Raw genomic sequence first — 20,000 nt, 5'->3', positions numbered from 1 at the left:
ACTTCCTGGCAGCTTCCACATTAAATCATTTAAAACACAATAAACTTTTGGGGTAAAAACATCATAAAAAGAGTCTAACATATTTACACCTTTAAAGTACACATACAGTCTTTCAGTATATAATTCTGTTTTTCTTTTAAACATCCTCCAAACATCCAACACAATTTTTTCCTTTTTAGCCACAGTTCTTCTGTCCCATATTGCACTTTTCATTAGCATTACACACAGATTAATGAAACTTTTGTTTTGAAACTTTTTTTCCCAACCAAACATCACAACTCTGTTCCATTCCATTACATTTTCATCCCACTCCTCAGTCACATCTTTAATTAAACATTTACATTTCCTTAAAAAGTCCTCTAGCTCTCTACAATGTAAAAACATATGTAAAATCCCCTCTTCCTCTTCCTGGCACACTTTACACAGAGCATTTTCTTCCATTCCTATTTTATTTAAAATAACATCAGTAAAAACCACTTTATGCCTTATAAAATACTCCAAACATTCCAATTTTGTTTCCACACATTTCCCCGTCATGTTTCTCCATATACACTCTTTTTTTAAATCTTTGAATTTCTGCACCCAGTAACCATTTGCAATCGGTTCTTTAAAAACATCATCTCTAAAAGCACAATAAATCATTTTCACAGTACATTCCTTAAAATCATACAGTTTTCCCCCTAATTTCACATGAATACATTTCTCTTTTGGCTCTCCTTCCATACTTTCTATTCTTTTTATCCACTCTTTAGGTATTGCATTTTTAATGATTTCATATTTATTTTTTATTACTTGTTCACTGTAATCCTCTTTTGCCTCCTCCATTGCATCTACAATAAATTGTGTTGGTAAAAACCCTTCTTTAAATTCATACAAAACATCTCTCACTCTTGTTATCCCCACTTCCATCCATTTCTTTAAAAAAATTCCTTTGTCTTGTTTTAAAATGTTTTGGTTTAAAAACAGAGGTTGATTTAAAATGTTTTCTCTCCCATGTGGATCATACTCAAGTCTATCTAAAAATTTTCCCCAGGCACTAAACATTTCCCTATAAAACTCTGGTAAGCACTCTGTCATCCAATTCTTTGTTTTCATCCATAAAATCCCATCCCCCATGTTAAAATCCCCACATTTGTTTAAAAAATATTCCATTGTTTTTTTCCATGCAGTTTTGTGACCATCATCTAGATATTTTTTTACTATTTTAATTCTTAAGCTATTTTTTCTCTGTTCAACATCAATTAATCCCATCCCTCCTTTCCCTATTTCTCCTATTAATGTACTATATGCAATTCTTGACGGTTTACTATTCCATAAAAAATCTAAAAAACATTTTTTCAACCTTGTCTCCACCCACATTGGCATAGCAGTCACATATAAAACATACCACAACTTTGACACCATTAACACATTTAAAATTAAAACCTTCCCTTTTAAACTTAATGTCCTCAATTTCCAAAAATTTAACCTTCTTTCAATACCTCCTACTATTTCTTCCCACATTTTTTCTTTAACATTCCTTTCTTCTTTTCCCATTAGAACACCTAAAATCCTTATTTCTTTTGTTTCTTTAAAATGAAAAAACTCTGTTAAAACAGTCACTCCTCCAAATCTCATATATATAGTTTTTTCTTCATTTATCTTACCTCCTGATCCCCTACAAAACATCTGTACTACTTCCATTACTTTATTAACACTCTCTATATCTTTAACTATTATTGTCGTATCATCTGCATATTGAAATATTTTTTCATTTCCCCCACTTCCTTCAATGTTTATCCCTCTTATGTCTTCGTCTATTTTAATAGCTAATCCCAATGGTTCTGCAACTAAAGAATATAAAAGCGCTGATAATGGACATCCTTGTCTTATTGATCTAGTAATTTTAAAACATTCAGTTAAAAAACCATTACACTGTATTCTTGTTATTGCTCCCCTATATAAAATTGTAATCCACTTGATAAAATTTTCCCCAAACCCGTACCTTCTTAAAATTCCAAATAAATATTCATGCTCCACTCTATCAAAAGCCTTTTCGAAATCCAAACTAATAACATATCCTTTTTTGTTTTTTTCTTTCATATATCTTATTCTATCTATTATACTTAAAGTTGTGTCCGCTATATCTTTCCCTTTAACTCCATACACTTGATTTGTTTCAATTATGGTTGGCATTACCTCTTTCAATCTGTTGGCTAAAACTTTTGTTAAAATTTTCAGATCTGTATTCAACATTGTAATTGGTCTATAATTTTTTAAGTCTACTTTATCTCCTTTTCTTTTATATATCAACTTTAATAATCCCATCCCCATTCTCTGATTCATTTCTTCTTTTTTAAAGATCTCTTCATATACTTCTTTTAAAATACTGGTTAAAAAATCTTTAAAAACAATATAAAATTCACTCCCCAAACCATCTATACCTGGACTTTTATTTTTGTTTAATTCACTTATTGCTCTTTTTATCTCTTCTTCTCTTATCTCTTCATCACACTCTTTTTTGTCTACTTCTCCTACTGTTGTTTTTATTTGCTTAAGTAACTCCAATTTCTCTTCTTCCTTCAACCCCTCAGTACTAAACAGGTTCTCATAATATGCTTTTACTTCTTTTAATATTTCCTCATTTGTTTCCACCACTACACCATTTTTTCCTCTTATTTCTTTAATCATTCCAGCTTTCCCTCGTATTTTTTCTAGATCAAAGAAAAATTTTGTACATTTTTCTCCCTCCACAGTATATTTAGCTTTGCTTCTTAGTCTTGCTCCTTCATATTTTTTCTCTTCCATTTCTTTCAATATTCCCTCCAATTCTTTTATTTTTTGTATATCTTTCCCATTCTCATTTAATTCCTTTTCCAATTTTTCTCTTATTTCTCTCTCCTTCTTCCTCTTACATATCTGTATTAATTTGCAATACTTTATTGTGAATTTTTTAACTAAATATTTAACATTTTCCCACCATATCCTTTTATCTTCACTGTACATTTCATTCTCCTTTTCTTTTTCAATAATTTCTTTAATACTTAAAACATACTCCTCATTCTTCAAAACCTCTACATTTAACACCCATACACCCGGCCCTCTTTTCACTGAACTCCAGTCTACTTGCAAAAAAATTGGTTTATGGTCACTTAAGCTTGATTCTTCATATTTAATGTTACCGATATATCCTTCAATGTTCCTTGTACACAAAATAAAATCAATCCTTGTCTTACACATAAAATTCCCTACTAATTGCCTCCTTGAATATTCTTTCTTTTTTTCATTTCTTTCTCTCCATACATCAATCATATTATTTTCTTCCATTAATAGTTTCAGTTCTTTTCTTCCTTTATCATTTTTAAAAACCATTCCCTCACCCATTTCTAATTTACTGAAAACGGTATTAAAATCACCCATCATAATAACTTCTTTATGCTTTTTTAAAAAATCTCTTAATACATTAAAATATTCCTTCTTTTCATTCTCTACAGTCGGTGCATGAATATTAACTACAATAACTTTTTTCTCCTTATACTCCATTTCAACCGCAATACATTTCCCATCTACGTCATTATATATTGTTTTACATGATACCCCACAGTTTTCTTTTATTAAAATCGCAACTCCTCTTCCAAGCCTCCCATCACCATTGTTATATAAAATCTCTCCGCTCCACCTTTTCCTTATTTCAGTCATGTACTCTTCCCTCCAGTTAGTTTCTTGTAATAAAATCACATCCTCTCCTTTACACATTTCTTTCACCTTTTCAAATTTACCCATGTCCATCAATCCCCTTGCATTAAAAGTAACACAACTTAAAACCATTAAAATAAATAAAAATAAATACATAAAAACCATTATTTTCCATCTTCTCCCTCCAGCCCTCTTAACACTTCATATCTGTTTACACTTTTTACTCGGCCCCTTGTCATTAACTTTTTTCTTGCATTTTCCACATTTGGTTTTACCTTTAATGTTCTTCTTCTACTTTGTCCTCTCTCCCCTCTGTCTTTTCCCATGTTGTCCATCCTTGTTTCTTCTTCACTGTCCATTTCTTTGTTTTGATCATACATTCCCTGTTCATCCCTCTCCACATTATCCAAAAGATTTTTAAAACTGTCAGATATTTCCATTTCTGTCCATTGGGTATTCTGTTCTGCTGTTTGTTCCTCATCCATATCATTCTTTTTTCCTTCTTCTTCTTCCTCTTGGTTTCCTGTTCCTCCTTCTGTTTCCTTTTGTGATAATCCTTCATCCCCTTGTCCTTCATCAATATCTCCTTCCTCTTCAGTGTTTCCTTCATGCACCTGTCCGTCCACCCGATGCTCCAGACCTCCTTCCTCTCCCTCCATCCAACACTCACACTTGTTTAAAATCTTTTGACACTCCGGGCATCTGACCGCATTGCAATCCCTTGCGAAATGTCCCCTTTCCTCGCACTTGTGACACTTAAATTCAGGGCATTCTTTGAGCAGATGATCCGGGCTCATGCACAGCTTACAGGTCTTCACCTGGTGGCTGTGCATCACCCTAAAGTACTGCGGCCCTTCTGCTGTTTCCAGCTTTGTGCTGTAGGGCAATGATGCCACCTCCTTGGGGAATCTCACTTTTAAAAACCTTGTTCCATCCTCTATTTCAGTGCCCGGGTAGCATCTTCTTTTTAATTTTGAAATGGGATTAACTCCCCATCCCTCCAATTTTCTAAAAATGTCTTTATCATCAAGGTAGACGGGCAGGTGCATGAAGGAAACAACATAATCTCTATTTTGCAGTTTCTTTATCTCACAGTTAACTCCTTTAATTAACAATCCCTCAGTCAGTTCATCACATGTTTCTTCTTTCTCCATTGTCAGTTCATATTCCTTTCCTTGTCTTGGCCTTAGTGCTAAAATTTTACCATATCCACATTTTTCCGTCACAGCTTTAATAATATCCACAGCTCTCACCTCATTTACGTTCTCGACATTCACAATCACAGTTGCCTCCTTTAAGTATTTCCTTTCACCAATTTTATCTCTTCCATCTTGTTTTTTACCGTGTCCTGCTCGTTGTCGATACTCCACTCCAGGATCATTTGCCATGCGTGTCTCTCCAGCCAGTCCAGGGTCATTTGCCATACGTGTCTCTCCAAGCAGTCCAGTGTCGTTTGCCATACGTGTCTCTCCAGCCAGTCCAGTTTCGTTTGCCATACGTGTCTCTCCAGCCATTCCAGTGTCGTTTGCCATGCGTGTCTCTCCAGCCAGTCCAGTGTCGTTTGCCAATAATCCGTCCATTGTACAAAAATCAAACAAAAAATTAACCACCCTCCAGCCAGCAAGATGCTGCTGTTAGGTGGTTTAAAACAGAAAAAACACAAAAAATAAACTAAAGTCCAAAAACAACTCACAAAACAAACACTGACAGAAAAATCAAAATGGAGGAGAGCCTTCCTCTCCCAACTGCAGCCAACACTTCCTGTAGCTCTCTAGCGCCCTCAGGTTGGTATGGCCGTAAGCGAAAGCTGCTGCAAAGAGAGGGCTAATTAAAGATCAGCCACTGTAATCTCCAGTACATTATATAAATAGGGACGAAAACCCTAAAGCTTACAGCACCTGGCAATCCCAGGCGGTCTCCCATCCAAGTAGTAACCAGAACCAAACATGCTAAGATTCAGACATCGGGCATTGACTCTTTTTTTTTTTTTTTCAAGATTATTACATAACTAAAGAAAATTTTCCAAAAAGCTTACAGCACCTGGTATTCCCAGGCGGTCTCCCATCCAAGTACTAACCAAGCCCAAACCTGCTTAGCTTCCAAGATCAGATGAGATCAGGCATAGCCAGGTTGGTATGGCCGTAAGCGAAAGCTGCTGCAAAGAGAGGGCTATTTAAAGATCAGACACTCTAATCTCCAGTTCATTATATAAGTTCGGAATAAAACCCAAAAGCTTACAGCACCTTGTATTCCCAGGCGGTCTCCCATCCAAGTACTAACCAGGCCCAAACCTGCTTAGCTTCCGAGATCAGACGAGATCGGGCATAGCCAGGTTGGTATGGCCGTAAGCGAAAGCTGCTGCAAAGAGAGGGCTAATTAAAGATCAGCCACTGTAATCTCCAGTACATTATATAAATAGGGACGAAAACCCTAAAGCTTACAGCACCTGGCAATCCCAGGCAGTCTCCCATCCAAGTAGTAACCAGAACCAAACATGCTAAGATTCAGACATCGGGCATTGACTCTTTTTTTTTTTTTGCACGATTATTATATAATTAGTGAAAAAATTCAAAAAAGTAAAAAAATTTGAAAAATTTCCAAAAAGCTTTCAGCACCTGGTATTCCCAGGCGGTTTCCCATCCAAGTACTAAACAGGCATAGCCAGGTATGGCCGTAAGCGAAGGCTGCTGCAGAGAGAGGGCTATTTAAAGATCAGCCACTCTAATCTCCAGTTCAATATATAAGTAGGGAAGAAAACCCAAAAGCTTACAGCACCTGGTATTATTCTCAGGCAGTCTCCCATCCAAGTAATAACCAGAACCAAACATTCTAAGATTCAGAGATCTGGCATTGACTCTTTTTTTTTCAAGATTATTACATAACTAATGAAAATTTTCCAAAAAGCTTACAGCACCTGGTATTCCCAGGCGGTCTCCCATCCAAGTACTAACCAGGCCCAAACCTGCTTAGCTTCCGAGATCAGACGAGATCGGGCATAGCCAGGTTGGTATGGCCGTAAGCGAAAGCTGCTGCAAAGAGAGGGCTAATTAAAGATCAGCCACTGTAATCTCCAGTACATTATATAAATAGGGACGAAAACCCTAAAGCTTACAGCACCTGGCAATCCCAGGCGGTCTCCCATCCAAGTAGTAACCAGAACCAAACATGCTAAGATTCAGACATCGGGCATTGACTCTTTTTTTTTTTTTTTCAAGATTATTACATAACTAAAGAAAATTTTCCAAAAAGCTTACAGCACCTGGTATTCCCAGGCGGTCTCCCATCCAAGTACTAACCAAGCCCAAACCTGCTTAGCTTCCAAGATCAGATGAGATCAGGCATAGCCAGGTTGGTATGGCCGTAAGCGAAAGCTGCTGCAAAGAGAGGGCTATTTAAAGATCAGACACTCTAATCTCCAGTTCATTATATAAGTTCGGAATAAAACCCAAAAGCTTACAGCACCTTGTATTCCCAGGCGGTCTCCCATCCAAGTACTAACCAGGCCCAAACCTGCTTAGCTTCCGAGATCAGACGAGATCGGGCATAGCCAGGTTGGTATGGCCGTAAGCGAAAGCTGCTGCAAAGAGAGGGCTAATTAAAGATCAGCCACTGTAATCTCCAGTACATTATATAAATAGGGACGAAAACCCTAAAGCTTACAGCACCTGGCAATCCCAGGCGGTCTCCCATCCAAGTAGTAACCAGAACCAAACATGCTAAGATTCAGACATCGGGCATTGACTCTTTTTTTTTTTTTTTTTTTTTTTTTTTGCACGATTATTATATAATTAGTGAAAAAATTCCAAAAAGTAAAAAAATTTGAAAAATTTCCAAAAAGCTTTCAGCACCTGGTATTCCCAGGCGGTTTCCCATCCAAGTACTAAACAGGCATAGCCAGGTATGGCCGTAAGCGAAGGCTGCTGCAGAGAGAGGGCTATTTAAAGATCAGCCACTCTAATCTCCAGTTCAATATATAAGTAGGGAAGAAAACCCAAAAGCTTACAGCACCTGGTATTATTCTCAGGCAATCTCCCATCCAAGTAATAACCAGAACCAAACATTCTAAGATTCAGAGATCTGGCATTGACTCTTTTTTTTTTTTTTTCAAGATTATTACATAACTAATGAAAATTTTCCAAAAAGCTTACAGCACCTGGTATTCCCAGGCGGTCTCCCATCCAAGTACTAACCAAGCCCAAACCTGCTTAGCTTCCGAGATCAGACGAGATCAGGCATAGCCAGGTTGGTATGGCCTTAAGTGAAAGCTGCTGCAAAGATAGGGCTATTTAAAGATCAGACACTCTAATCTCCAGTTCATTATATAAGTTCGGAATAAAACCCAAAAGCTTACAGCACCTGGTATTCCCAGGCGGTCTCCCATCCAAGTACTAACCAGGCCCAAACCTGCTTAGCTTCCGAGATCAGACGAGATCGGGCATAGCCAGGTTGGTATGGCCGTAAGCGAAAGCTGCTGCAAAGAGAGGGCTAATTAAAGATCAGCCACTGTAATCTCCAGTACATTATATAAATAGGGACGAAAACCCTAAAGCTTACAGCACCTGGCAATCCCAGGCGGTCTCCCATCCAAGTAGTAACCAGAACCAAACATGCTAAGATTCAGACATCGGGCATTGACTCTTTTTTTTTTTTTTCAAGATTATTACATAACTAAAGAAAATTTTCCAAAAAGCTTACAGCACCTGGTATTCCCAGGCGGTCTCCCATCCAAGTACTAACCAAGCCCAAACCTGCTTAGCTTCCGAGATCAGACGAGATCGGGTATAGCCAGGTTGGTATGGCCGTAAGCAAAAGCTGCTGCAAAGAGAGGGCTAATTAAAGATCAGCCACTGTAATCTCCAGTACATTATATAAATAGGGACGAAAACCCTAAAGCTTACAGCACCTGGCAATCCCAGGCGGTCTCCCATCCAAGTAGTAACCAGAACCAAACATGCTAAGATTCAGACATCGGGCATTGACTCTTTTTTTTTTTTTTTTTTTTTTGCACGATTATTATATAATTAGTGAAAAAATTCAAAAAAGTAAAAAAATTTGAAAAATGTCCAAAAACCTTTCAGCACCTGGTATTCCCAGGCGGTTTCCCATCCAAGTACTAAACAGGCATAGCCAGGTATGGCCTTAAGCGAAGGCTGCTGCAGAGAGAGGGCTATTTAAAGATCAGCCACTCTAATCTCCAGTTCAATATATAAGTAGGGAAGAAAACCCAAAAGCTTACAGCACCTGGTATTATTCTCAGGCAGTCTCCCATCCAAGTAATAACCAGAACCAAACATTCTAAGATTCAGAGATCTGGCATTGACTCTTTTTTTTTTCAAGATTATTACATAACTAATGAAAATTTTCCAAAAAGCTTACAGCACCTGGTATTCCCAGGCGGTCTCCCATCCAAGTACTAACCAGGCCCAAACCTGCTTAGCTTCCGAGATCAGACGAGATCGGGCATAGCCAGGTTGGTATGGCCGTAAGCGAAAGCTGCTGCAAAGAGAGGGCTAATTAAAGATCAGCCACTGTAATCTCCAGTACATTATATAAATAGGGACGAAAACCCTAAAGCTTACAGCACCTGGCAATCCCAGGCGGTCTCCCATCCAAGTAGTAACCAGAACCAAACATGCTAAGATTCAGACATCGGGCACTGACTCTTTTTTTTTTTTTTCAAGATTATTACATAACTAAAGAAAATTTTCCAAAAAGCTTACAGCACCTGGTATTCCCAGGCGGTCTCCCATCCAAGTACTAACCAAGCCCAAACCGGCTTAGCTTCTGAGATCAGATGAGATCAGACATAGCCAGGTTGTTATGGCCGTAAGCGAAAGGTGCTGCAAAGAGAGGGCTATTTAAAGATCAGACACTCTAATCTCCAGTTCATTATATAAGTTCGGAATAAAACCCAAAAGCTTACAGCACCTGGTATTCCCAGGCGGTCTCCCATCCAAGTACTAACCAGGCCCAAACCTGCTTAGCTTCCGAGATCAGACGAGATCGGGCATAGCCAGGTTGGTATGACCGTAAGCGAAAGCTGCTGCAAAGAGAGGGCTAATTAAAGATCAGCCACTGTAATCTCCAGTACATTATATAAATAGGGACGAAAACCCTAAAGCTTACAGCACCTGGCAATCCCAGGCAGTCTCCCATCCAAGTAGTAACCAGAACCAAACATGCTAAGATTCAGACATCGGGCATTGACTCTTTTTTTTTTTTTTTGCACGATTATTATATAATTAGTGAAAAAATTCCAAAAAGTAAAAAAATTTGAAAAATTTCCAAAAAGCTTTCAGCACCTGGTATTCCCAGGCGGTTTCCCATCCAAGTACTAAACAGGCATAGCCAGGTATGGCCGTAAGCGAAGGCTGCTGCAGAGAGAGGGCTATTTAAAGATCAGCCACTCTAATCTCCAGTTCAATATATAAGTAGGGAAGAAAACCCAAAAGCTTACAGCACCTGGTATTATTCTCAGGCAGTCTCCCATCCAAGTAATAACCAGAACCAAACATTCTAAGATTCAGAGATCTGGCATTGACTCTTTTTTTTTTTTTTTTAAGATTATTACATAACTAATGAAAATTTTCCAAAAAGCTTACAGCACCTGGTATTCCCAGGCGGTCTCCCATCCAAGTACTAACCAAGCCCAAACCTGCTTAGCTTCCGAGATCAGACGAGATCAGGCATAGCCAGGTTGGTATGGCCGTAAGCGAAACCTGCTGCAAAGAGAGGGCTATTTAAAGATCAGACACTCTAATCTCCAGTTCATTATATAAGTTCGGAATAAAACCCAAAAGCTTACAGCACCTGGTATTCCCAGGCGGTCTCCCATCCAAGTACTAACCAGGCCCAAACCTGCTTAGCTTCCGAGATCAGACGAGATCGGGCATAGCCAGGTTGGTATGGCCGTAAGCGAAAGCTGCTGCAAAGAGAGGGCTAATTAAAGATCAGCCACTGTAATCTCCAGTACATTATATAAATAGGGACGAAAACCCTAAAGCTTACAGCACCTGGCAATCCCAGGCAGTCTCCCATCCAAGTAGTAACCAGAACCAAACATGCTAAGATTCAGACATCGGGCATTGACTCTTTTTTTTTTTTTTTTGCACGATTATTATATAATTAGTGAAAAAATTCCAAAAAGTAAAAAAATTTGAAAAATTTCCAAAAAGCTTTCAGCACCTGGTATTCCCAGGCGGTTTCCAATCCAAGTACTAAACAGGCATAGCCAGGTATGGCCGTAAGCGAAGGCTGCTGCAGAGAGAGGGCTATTTAAAGATCAGCCACTCTAATCTCCAGTTCAATATATAAGTAGGGAAGAAAACCCAAAAGCTTACAGCACCTGGTATTATTCTCAGGCAGTCTCCCATCCAAGTAATAACCAGAACCAAACATTCTAAGATTCAGAGATCTGGCATTGACTCTTTTTTTTTTTTTTTCAAGATTATTACATAACTAATGAAAATTTTCCAAAAAGCTTACAGCACCTGGTATTCCCAGGCGGTCTCCCATCCAAGTACTAACCAAGCCCAAACCTGCTTAGCTTCCGAGATCAGACGAGATCAGGCATAGCCAGGTTGGTATGGCCGTAAGCGAAACCTGCTGCAAAGAGAGGGCTATTTAAAGATCAGACACTCTAATCTCCAGTTCATTATATAAGTTAGGAATAAAACACAAAAGCTTACAGCACCTGGTATTCCCAGGCGGTCTCCCATCCAAGTACTAACCAGGCCCAAACCTGCTTAGCTTCCGAGATCAGACGAGATCGGGCATAGCCAGGTTGGTATGGCCGTAAGCGAAAGCTGCTGCAAAGAGAGGGCTAATTAAAGATCAGCCACTGTAATCTCCAGTTCATTATATAAGTTCGGAATAAAACCCAAAAGCTTACAGCACCTGGTATTCCCAGGCGGTCTCCCATCCAAGTACTAAACAGGCATAGCCAGGTATGGCCGTAAGCGAAGGCTGCTGAAGAGAGAGGGCTATTTAAAGATCAGCCACTCTAATCTCCAGTTCAATATATAAGTAGGGAAGAAAACCCAAAAGCTTACAGCACCTGGTATTATTCTCAGGCAGTCTCCCATCCAAGTAATAACCAGAACCAAACATTCTAAGATTCAGAGATCTGGCATTGACTCTTTTTTTTTTTTTTTCAAGATTATTACATAACTAATGAAAATTTTCCAAAAAGCTTACAGCACCTGGTATTCCCAGGCGGTCTCCCATCCAAGTACTAACCAAGCCCAAACTGCTTAGCTTCCGAGATCAGACGAGATCAGGCATAGCCAGGTTGTTATGGCCGTAAGCGAAAGCTGCTGCAAAGAGAGGGCTAATTAAAGATCAGCCACTGTAATCTCCAGTTCATTATATAAGTTCGGAATAAAACCCAAAAGCTTACAGCACCTGGTATTCCCAGGCGGTCTCCCATCCAAGTACTAACCAGGCCCAAACCTGCTTAGCTTCCGAGATCAGACGAGATCGGGCATAGCCAGGTTGGTATGGCCGTAAGCGAAAGCTGCTGCAAAGAGAGGGCTAATTAAAGATCAGCCACTGTAATCTCCAGTACATTATATAAATAGGGACGAAAACCCTAAAGCTTACAGCACCTGGCAATCCCAGGCAGTCTCCCATCCAAGTAGTAACCAGAACCAAACATGCTAAGATTCAGACATCGGGCATTGACTCTTTTTTTTTTTTTTTTGCACGATTATTATATAATTAGTGAAAAAATTCCAAAAAGTAAAAAAATTTGAAAAATTTCCAAAAAGCTTTCAGCACCTGGTATTCCCAGGCGGTTTCCCATCCAAGTACTAAACAGGCATAGCCAGGTATGGCCGTAAGCGAAGGCTGCTGAAGAGAGAGGGCTATTTAAAGATCAGCCACTCTAATCTCCAGTTCAATATATAAGTAGGGAAGAAAACCCAAAAGCTTACAGCACCTGGTATTATTCTCAGGCAGTCTCCCATCCAAGTAATAACCAGAACCAAACATTCTAAGATTCAGAGATCTGGCATTGACTCTTTTTTTTTTTTCAAGATTATTACATAACTAATGAAAATTTTCCAAAAAGCTTACAGCACCTGGTATTCCCAGGCGGTCTCCCATCCAATTACTAACCAGGCCCAAACCTGCTTAGCTTCCGAGATCAGACGAGATCGGGCATAGCCAGGTTGGTATGGCCGTAAGCGAAAGCTGCTGCAAAGAGAGGGCTAATTAAAGATCAGCCACTGTAATCTCCAGTTCATTATATAAGTTCGGAATAAAACCCAAAAGCTTACAGCACCTGGTATTCCCAGGCGGTCTCCCATCCAAGTACTAACCAGGCCCAAACCTGCTTAGCTTCCGAGATCAGACGAGATCGGGCATAGCCAGGTTGGTATGGCCGTAAGCGAAAGCTGCTGCAAAGAGAGGGCTAATTAAAGATCAGCCACTGTAATCTCCAGTACATTATATAAATAGGGACGAAAACCCTAAAGCTTACAGCACCTGGCAATCCCAGGCAGTCTCCCATCCAAGTAGTAACCAGAACCAAACATGCTAAGATTCAGACATCGGGCATTGACTCTTTTTTTTTTTTTTGCACGATTATTATATAATTAGTGAAAAAATTCAAAAAAGTAAAAAAATTTGAAAAATTTCCAAAAAGCTTTCAGCACCTGGTATTCCCAGGCGGTTTCCCATCCAAGTACTAAACAGGCATAGCCAGGTATGGCCGTAAGCGAAGGCTGCTGCAGAGAGAGGGCTATTTAAAGATCAGCCACTCTAATCTCCAGTTCAATATATAAGTAGGGAAGAAAACCCAAAAGCTTACAGCACCTGGTATTATTCTCAGGCAGTCTCCCATCCAAGTAATAACCAGAACCAAACATTCTAAGATTCAGAGATCTGGCATTGACTCTTTTTTTTTTTCAAGATTATTACATAACTAATGAAAATTTTCCAAAAAGCTTACAGCACCTGGTATTCCCAGGCGGTCTCCCATCCAAGTACTAACCAGGCCCAAACCTGCTTAGCTTCCGAGATCAGACGAGATCGGGCATAGCCTTTTTTTTTTTTTTTTTTTTTTTTTATTAAGAAATTTCAATCAATAAAATACAATAGATTAAACGCAATCAACAGAAAATACAGAACATTGCCTTTACACATCCCTACATTACACATCTTTCCTTTACATAGATAATTTAAAAATCTCCTTCACTTCCTGGCAGCTTCCACATTAAATCATTTAAAACACAATAAACTTTTGGGGTAAAAACATCATAAAAAGAGTCTAACATATTTACACCTTTAAAGTACACATACAGTCTTTCAGTATATAATTCTGTTTTTCTTTTAAACATCCTCCAAACATCCAACACAATTTTTTCCTTTTTAGCCACAGTTCTTCTGTCCCATATTGCACTTTTCATTAGCATTACACACAGATTAATGAAACTTTTGTTTTGAAACTTTTTTTCCCAACCAAACATCACAACTCTGTTCCATTCCATTACATTTTCATCCCACTCCTCAGTCACATCTTTAATTAAACATTTACATTTCCTTAAAAAGTCCTCTAGCTCTCTACAATGTAAAAACATATGTAAAATCCCCTCTTCCTCTTCCTGGCACACTTTACACAGAGCATTTTCTTCCATTCCTATTTTATTTAAAATAACATCAGTAAAAACCACTTTATGCCTTATAAAATACTCCAAACATTCCAATTTTGTTTCCACACATTTCCCCGTCATGTTTCTCCATATACACTCTTTTTTTAAATCTTTGAATTTCTGCACCCAGTAACCATTTGCAATCGGTTCTTTAAAAACATCATCTCTAAAAGCACAATAAATCATTTTCACAGTACATTCCTTAAAATCATACAGTTTTCCCCCTAATTTCACATGAATACATTTCTCTTTTGGCTCTCCTTCCATACTTTCTATTCTTTTTATCCACTCTTTAGGTATTGCATTTTTAATGATTTCATATTTATTTTTTATTACTTGTTCACTGTAATCCTCTTTTGCCTCCTCCATTGCATCTACAATAAATTGTGTTGGTAAAAACCCTTCTTTAAATTCATACAAAACATCTCTCACTCTTGTTATCCCCACTTCCATCCATTTCTTTAAAAAAATTCCTTTGTCTTGTTTTAAAATGTTTTGGTTTAAAAACAGAGGTTGATTTAAAATGTTTTCTCTCCCATGTGGATCATACTCAAGTCTATCTAAAAATTTTCCCCAGGCACTAAACATTTCCCTATAAAACTCTGGTAAGCACTCTGTCATCCAATTCTTTGTTTTCATCCATAAAATCCCATCCCCCATGTTAAAATCCCCACATTTGTTTAAAAAATATTCCATTGTTTTTTTCCATGCAGTTTTGTGACCATCATCTAGATATTTTTTTACTATTTTAATTCTTAAGCTATTTTTTCTCTGTTCAACATCAATTAATCCCATCCCTCCTTTCCCTATTTCTCCTATTAATGTACTATATGCAATTCTTGACGGTTTACTATTCCATAAAAAATCTAAAAAACATTTTTTCAACCTTGTCTCCACCCACATTGGCATAGCAGTCACATATAAAACATACCACAACTTTGACACCATTAACACATTTAAAATTAAAACCTTCCCTTTTAAACTTAATGTCCTCAATTTCCAAAAATTTAACCTTCTTTCAATACCTCCTACTATTTCTTCCCACATTTTTTCTTTAACATTCCTTTCTTCTTTTCCCATTAGAACACCTAAAATCCTTATTTCTTTTGTTTCTTTAAAATGAAAAAACTCTGTTAAAACAGTCACTCCTCCAAATCTCATATATATAGTTTTTTCTTCATTTATCTTACCTCCTGATCCCCTACAAAACATCTGTACTACTTCCATTACTTTATTAACACTCTCTATATCTTTAACTATTATTGTCGTATCATCTGCATATTGAAATATTTTTTCATTTCCCCCACTTCCTTCAATGTTTATCCCTCTTATGTCTTCGTCTATTTTAATAGCTAATCCCAATGGTTCTGCAACTAAAGAATATAAAAGCGCTGATAATGGACATCCTTGTCTTATTGATCTAGTAATTTTAAAACATTCAGTTAAAAAACCATTACACTGTATTCTTGTTATTGCTCCCCTATATAAAATTGTAATCCACTTGATAAAATTTTCCCCAAACCCGTACCTTCTTAAAATTCCAAATAAATATTCATGCTCCACTCTATCAAAAGCCTTTTCGAAATCCAAACTAATAACATATCCTTTTTTGTTTTTTTCTTTCATATATCTTATTCTATCTATTATACTTAAAGTTGTGTCCGCTATATCTTTCCCTTTAACTCCATACACTTGATTTGTTTCAATTATGGTTGGCATTACCTCTTTCAATCTGTTGGCTAAAACTTTTGTTAAAATTTTCAGATCTGTATTCAACATTGTAATTGGTCTATAATTTTTTAAGTCTACTTTATCTCCTTTTCTTTTATATATCAACTTTAATAATCCCATCCCCATTCTCTGATTCATTTCTTCTTTTTTAAAGATCTCTTCATATACTTCTTTTAAAATACTGGTTAAAAAATCTTTAAAAACAATATAAAATTCACTCCCCAAACCATCTATACCTGGACTTTTATTTTTGTTTAATTCACTTATTGCTCTTTTTATCTCTTCTTCTCTTATCTCTTCATCACACTCTTTTTTGTCTACTTCTCCTACTGTTGTTTTTATTTGCTTAAGTAACTCCAATTTCTCTTCTTCCTTCAACCCCTCAGTACTAAACAGGTTCTCATAATATGCTTTTACTTCTTTTAATATTTCCTCATTTGTTTCCACCACTACACCATTTTTTCCTCTTATTTCTTTAATCATTCCAGCTTTCCCTCGTATTTTTTCTAGATCAAAGAAAAATTTTGTACATTTTTCTCCCTCCACAGTATATTTAGCTTTGCTTCTTAGTCTTGCTCCTTCATATTTTTTCTCTTCCATTTCTTTCAATATTCCCTCCAATTCTTTTATTTTTTGTATATCTTTCCCATTCTCATTTAATTCCTTTTCCAATTTTTCTCTTATTTCTCTCTCCTTCTTCCTCTTACATATCTGTATTAATTTGCAATACTTTATTGTGAATTTTTTAACTAAATATTTAACATTTTCCCACCATATCCTTTTATCTTCACTGTACATTTCATTCTCCTTTTCTTTTTCAATAATTTCTTTAATACTTAAAACATACTCCTCATTCTTCAAAACCTCTACATTTAACACCCATACACCCGGCCCTCTTTTCACTGAACTCCAGTCTACTTGCAAAAAAATTGGTTTATGGTCACTTAAGCTTGATTCTTCATATTTAATGTTACCGATATATCCTTCAATGTTCCTTGTACACAAAATAAAATCAATCCTTGTCTTACACATAAAATTCCCTACTAATTGCCTCCTTGAATATTCTTTCTTTTTTTCATTTCTTTCTCTCCATACATCAATCATATTATTTTCTTCCATTAATAGTTTCAGTTCTTTTCTTCCTTTATCATTTTTAAAAACCATTCCCTCACCCATTTCTAATTTACTGAAAACGGTATTAAAATCACCCATCATAATAACTTCTTTATGCTTTTTTAAAAAATCTCTTAATACATTAAAATATTCCTTCTTTTCATTCTCTACAGTCGGTGCATGAATATTAACTACAATAACTTTTTTCTCCTTATACTCCATTTCAACCGCAATACATTTCCCATCTACGTCATTATATATTGTTTTACATGATACCCCACAGTTTTCTTTTATTAAAATCGCAACTCCTCTTCCAAGCCTCCCATCACCATTGTTATATAAAATCTCTCCGCTCCACCTTTTCCTTATTTCAGTCATGTACTCTTCCCTCCAGTTAGTTTCTTGTAATAAAATCACATCCTCTCCTTTACACATTTCTTTCACCTTTTCAAATTTACCCATGTCCATCAATCCCCTTGCATTAAAAGTAACACAACTTAAAACCATTAAAATAAATAAAAATAAATACATAAAAACCATTATTTTCCATCTTCTCCCTCCAGCCCTCTTAACACTTCATATCTGTTTACACTTTTTACTCGGCCCCTTGTCATTAACTTTTTTCTTGCATTTTCCACATTTGGTTTTACCTTTAATGTTCTTCTTCTACTTTGTCCTCTCTCCCCTCTGTCTTTTCCCATGTTGTCCATCCTTGTTTCTTCTTCACTGTCCATTTCTTTGTTTTGATCATACATTCCCTGTTCATCCCTCTCCACATTATCCAAAAGATTTTTAAAACTGTCAGATATTTCCATTTCTGTCCATTGGGTATTCTGTTCTGCTGTTTGTTCCTCATCCATATCATTCTTTTTTCCTTCTTCTTCTTCCTCTTGGTTTCCTGTTCCTCCTTCTGTTTCCTTTTGTGATAATCCTTCATCCCCTTGTCCTTCATCAATATCTCCTTCCTCTTCAGTGTTTCCTTCATGCACCTGTCCGTCCACCCGATGCTCCAGACCTCCTTCCTCTCCCTCCATCCAACACTCACACTTGTTTAAAATCTTTTGACACTCCGGGCATCTGACCGCATTGCAATCCCTTGCGAAATGTCCCCTTTCCTCGCACTTGTGACACTTAAATTCAGGGCATTCTTTGAGCAGATGATCCGGGCTCATGCACAGCTTACAGGTCTTCACCTGGTGGCTGTGCATCACCCTAAAGTACTGCGGCCCTTCTGCTGTTTCCAGCTTTGTGCTGTAGGGCAATGATGCCACCTCCTTGGGGAATCTCACTTTTAAAAACCTTGTTCCATCCTCTATTTCAGTGCCCGGGTAGCATCTTCTTTTTAATTTTGAAATGGGATTAACTCCCCATCCCTCCAATTTTCTAAAAATGTCTTTATCATCAAGGTAGACGGGCAGGTGCATGAAGGAAACAACATAATCTCTATTTTGCAGTTTCTTTATCTCACAGTTAACTCCTTTAATTAACAATCCCTCAGTCAGTTCATCACATGTTTCTTCTTTCTCCATTGTCAGTTCATATTCCTTTCCTTGTCTTGGCCTTAGTGCTAAAATTTTACCATATCCACATTTTTCCGTCACAGCTTTAATAATATCCACAGCTCTCACCTCATTTACGTTCTCGACATTCACAATCACAGTTGCCTCCTTTAAGTATTTCCTTTCACCAATTTTATCTCTTCCATCTTGTTTTTTACCGTGTCCTGCTCGTTGTCGATACTCCACTCCAGGATCATTTGCCATGCGTGTCTCTCCAGCCAGTCCAGGGTCATTTGCCATACGTGTCTCTCCAAGCAGTCCAGTGTCGTTTGCCATACGTGTCTCTCCAGCCAGTCCAGTTTCGTTTGCCATACGTGTCTCTCCAGCCATTCCAGTGTCGTTTGCCATGCGTGTCTCTCCAGCCAGTCCAGTGTCGTTTGCCAATAATCCGTCCATTGTACAAAAATCAAACAAAAAATTAACCACCCTCCAGCCAGCAAGATGCTGCTGTTAGGTGGTTTAAAACAGAAAAAACACAAAAAATAAACTAAAGTCCAAAAACAACTCACAAAACAAACACTGACAGAAAAATCAAAATGGAGGAGAGCCTTCCTCTCCCAACTGCAGCCAACACTTCCTGTAGCTCTCTAGCGCCCTCAGGTTGGTATGGCCGTAAGCGAAAGCTGCTGCAAAGAGAGGGCTAATTAAAGATCAGCCACTGTAATCTCCAGTACATTATATAAATAGGGACGAAAACCCTAAAGCTTACAGCACCTGGCAATCCCAGGCGGTCTCCCATCCAAGTAGTAACCAGAACCAAACATGCTAAGATTCAGACATCGGGCATTGACTCTTTTTTTTTTTTTTTCAAGATTATTACATAACTAAAGAAAATTTTCCAAAAAGCTTACAGCACCTGGTATTCCCAGGCGGTCTCCCATCCAAGTACTAACCAAGCCCAAACCTGCTTAGCTTCCAAGATCAGATGAGATCAGGCATAGCCAGGTTGGTATGGCCGTAAGCGAAAGCTGCTGCAAAGAGAGGGCTATTTAAAGATCAGACACTCTAATCTCCAGTTCATTATATAAGTTCGGAATAAAACCCAAAAGCTTACAGCACCTTGTATTCCCAGGCGGTCTCCCATCCAAGTACTAACCAGGCCCAAACCTGCTTAGCTTCCGAGATCAGACGAGATCGGGCATAGCCAGGTTGGTATGGCCGTAAGCGAAAGCTGCTGCAAAGAGAGGGCTAATTAAAGATCAGCCACTGTAATCTCCAGTACATTATATAAATAGGGACGAAAACCCTAAAGCTTACAGCACCTGGCAAT

At 37.8% G+C, this 20,000-nt stretch overlaps 20 non-coding genes and 1 pseudogene across 20 annotated transcripts; all 21 read right to left on the bottom strand.

Moving 5' to 3' along the window:
• Positions 1-5,703: 5,703 nt before the first annotated feature.
• On the bottom strand, positions 5,704-5,822 carry LOC132138532 (5S ribosomal RNA). Its single transcript, XR_009432821.1, has one exon. It is a non-coding gene; the product is annotated as a 5S ribosomal RNA (ribosomal RNA).
• Positions 5,823-5,906: 84 nt separating this feature from the next.
• LOC132138393 (5S ribosomal RNA) lies at positions 5,907-6,025 on the bottom strand. The gene has a single exon (XR_009432687.1). It is a non-coding gene; the product is annotated as a 5S ribosomal RNA (ribosomal RNA).
• Positions 6,026-6,577: 552 nt separating this feature from the next.
• LOC132139191 (5S ribosomal RNA) lies at positions 6,578-6,696 on the bottom strand. The gene has a single exon (XR_009433420.1). It is a non-coding gene; the product is annotated as a 5S ribosomal RNA (ribosomal RNA).
• A 226-nt stretch (positions 6,697-6,922) lies between these two features.
• Positions 6,923-7,041, bottom strand: LOC132138531 (5S ribosomal RNA). The gene has a single exon (XR_009432820.1). It is a non-coding gene; the product is annotated as a 5S ribosomal RNA (ribosomal RNA).
• Positions 7,042-7,125: 84 nt separating this feature from the next.
• On the bottom strand, positions 7,126-7,244 carry LOC132138392 (5S ribosomal RNA). Its single transcript, XR_009432686.1, has one exon. It is a non-coding gene; the product is annotated as a 5S ribosomal RNA (ribosomal RNA).
• A 572-nt stretch (positions 7,245-7,816) lies between these two features.
• Positions 7,817-7,935, bottom strand: LOC132138890 (5S ribosomal RNA). Its single transcript, XR_009433166.1, has one exon. It is a non-coding gene; the product is annotated as a 5S ribosomal RNA (ribosomal RNA).
• Positions 7,936-8,019: 84 nt separating this feature from the next.
• On the bottom strand, positions 8,020-8,138 carry LOC132139190 (5S ribosomal RNA). Its single transcript, XR_009433419.1, has one exon. It is a non-coding gene; the product is annotated as a 5S ribosomal RNA (ribosomal RNA).
• A 225-nt stretch (positions 8,139-8,363) lies between these two features.
• LOC132137687 (5S ribosomal RNA) lies at positions 8,364-8,482 on the bottom strand. Its single transcript, XR_009432014.1, has one exon. It is a non-coding gene; the product is annotated as a 5S ribosomal RNA (ribosomal RNA).
• Positions 8,483-9,044: 562 nt separating this feature from the next.
• LOC132139189 (5S ribosomal RNA) lies at positions 9,045-9,163 on the bottom strand. The gene has a single exon (XR_009433418.1). It is a non-coding gene; the product is annotated as a 5S ribosomal RNA (ribosomal RNA).
• A 225-nt stretch (positions 9,164-9,388) lies between these two features.
• LOC132138941 (5S ribosomal RNA) lies at positions 9,389-9,507 on the bottom strand. Its single transcript, XR_009433215.1, has one exon. It is a non-coding gene; the product is annotated as a 5S ribosomal RNA (ribosomal RNA).
• An 84-nt stretch (positions 9,508-9,591) lies between these two features.
• Positions 9,592-9,710, bottom strand: LOC132137697 (5S ribosomal RNA). The gene has a single exon (XR_009432023.1). It is a non-coding gene; the product is annotated as a 5S ribosomal RNA (ribosomal RNA).
• Positions 9,711-10,270: 560 nt separating this feature from the next.
• LOC132138120 (5S ribosomal RNA) lies at positions 10,271-10,389 on the bottom strand. Its single transcript, XR_009432427.1, has one exon. It is a non-coding gene; the product is annotated as a 5S ribosomal RNA (ribosomal RNA).
• An 84-nt stretch (positions 10,390-10,473) lies between these two features.
• On the bottom strand, positions 10,474-10,592 carry LOC132139188 (5S ribosomal RNA). The gene has a single exon (XR_009433417.1). It is a non-coding gene; the product is annotated as a 5S ribosomal RNA (ribosomal RNA).
• Positions 10,593-11,153: 561 nt separating this feature from the next.
• On the bottom strand, positions 11,154-11,272 carry LOC132138119 (5S ribosomal RNA). Its single transcript, XR_009432426.1, has one exon. It is a non-coding gene; the product is annotated as a 5S ribosomal RNA (ribosomal RNA).
• Positions 11,273-11,356: 84 nt separating this feature from the next.
• On the bottom strand, positions 11,357-11,475 carry LOC132139187 (5S ribosomal RNA). The gene has a single exon (XR_009433416.1). It is a non-coding gene; the product is annotated as a 5S ribosomal RNA (ribosomal RNA).
• Positions 11,476-11,864: 389 nt separating this feature from the next.
• On the bottom strand, positions 11,865-11,982 carry LOC132139015 (5S ribosomal RNA; annotated as a pseudogene).
• Positions 11,983-12,066: 84 nt separating this feature from the next.
• On the bottom strand, positions 12,067-12,185 carry LOC132139186 (5S ribosomal RNA). The gene has a single exon (XR_009433415.1). It is a non-coding gene; the product is annotated as a 5S ribosomal RNA (ribosomal RNA).
• Positions 12,186-12,743: 558 nt separating this feature from the next.
• LOC132138336 (5S ribosomal RNA) lies at positions 12,744-12,862 on the bottom strand. Its single transcript, XR_009432633.1, has one exon. It is a non-coding gene; the product is annotated as a 5S ribosomal RNA (ribosomal RNA).
• An 84-nt stretch (positions 12,863-12,946) lies between these two features.
• Positions 12,947-13,065, bottom strand: LOC132139184 (5S ribosomal RNA). The gene has a single exon (XR_009433414.1). It is a non-coding gene; the product is annotated as a 5S ribosomal RNA (ribosomal RNA).
• Positions 13,066-19,574: 6,509 nt separating this feature from the next.
• LOC132138530 (5S ribosomal RNA) lies at positions 19,575-19,693 on the bottom strand. The gene has a single exon (XR_009432819.1). It is a non-coding gene; the product is annotated as a 5S ribosomal RNA (ribosomal RNA).
• Positions 19,694-19,777: 84 nt separating this feature from the next.
• On the bottom strand, positions 19,778-19,896 carry LOC132138391 (5S ribosomal RNA). The gene has a single exon (XR_009432685.1). It is a non-coding gene; the product is annotated as a 5S ribosomal RNA (ribosomal RNA).
• Positions 19,897-20,000: the final 104 nt, after the last annotated feature.

The sequence above is a fragment of the Carassius carassius genome, unplaced genomic scaffold, assembly GCF_963082965.1.
Source record: "Carassius carassius unplaced genomic scaffold, fCarCar2.1 SCAFFOLD_57, whole genome shotgun sequence".
In the NCBI taxonomy this organism is placed as follows: Eukaryota; Metazoa; Chordata; class Actinopteri; order Cypriniformes; family Cyprinidae; genus Carassius; species Carassius carassius.
The sequence above is the reverse complement of the archived record's forward strand: the minus strand, read 5'-3'. Positions and strand labels throughout refer to the sequence as shown.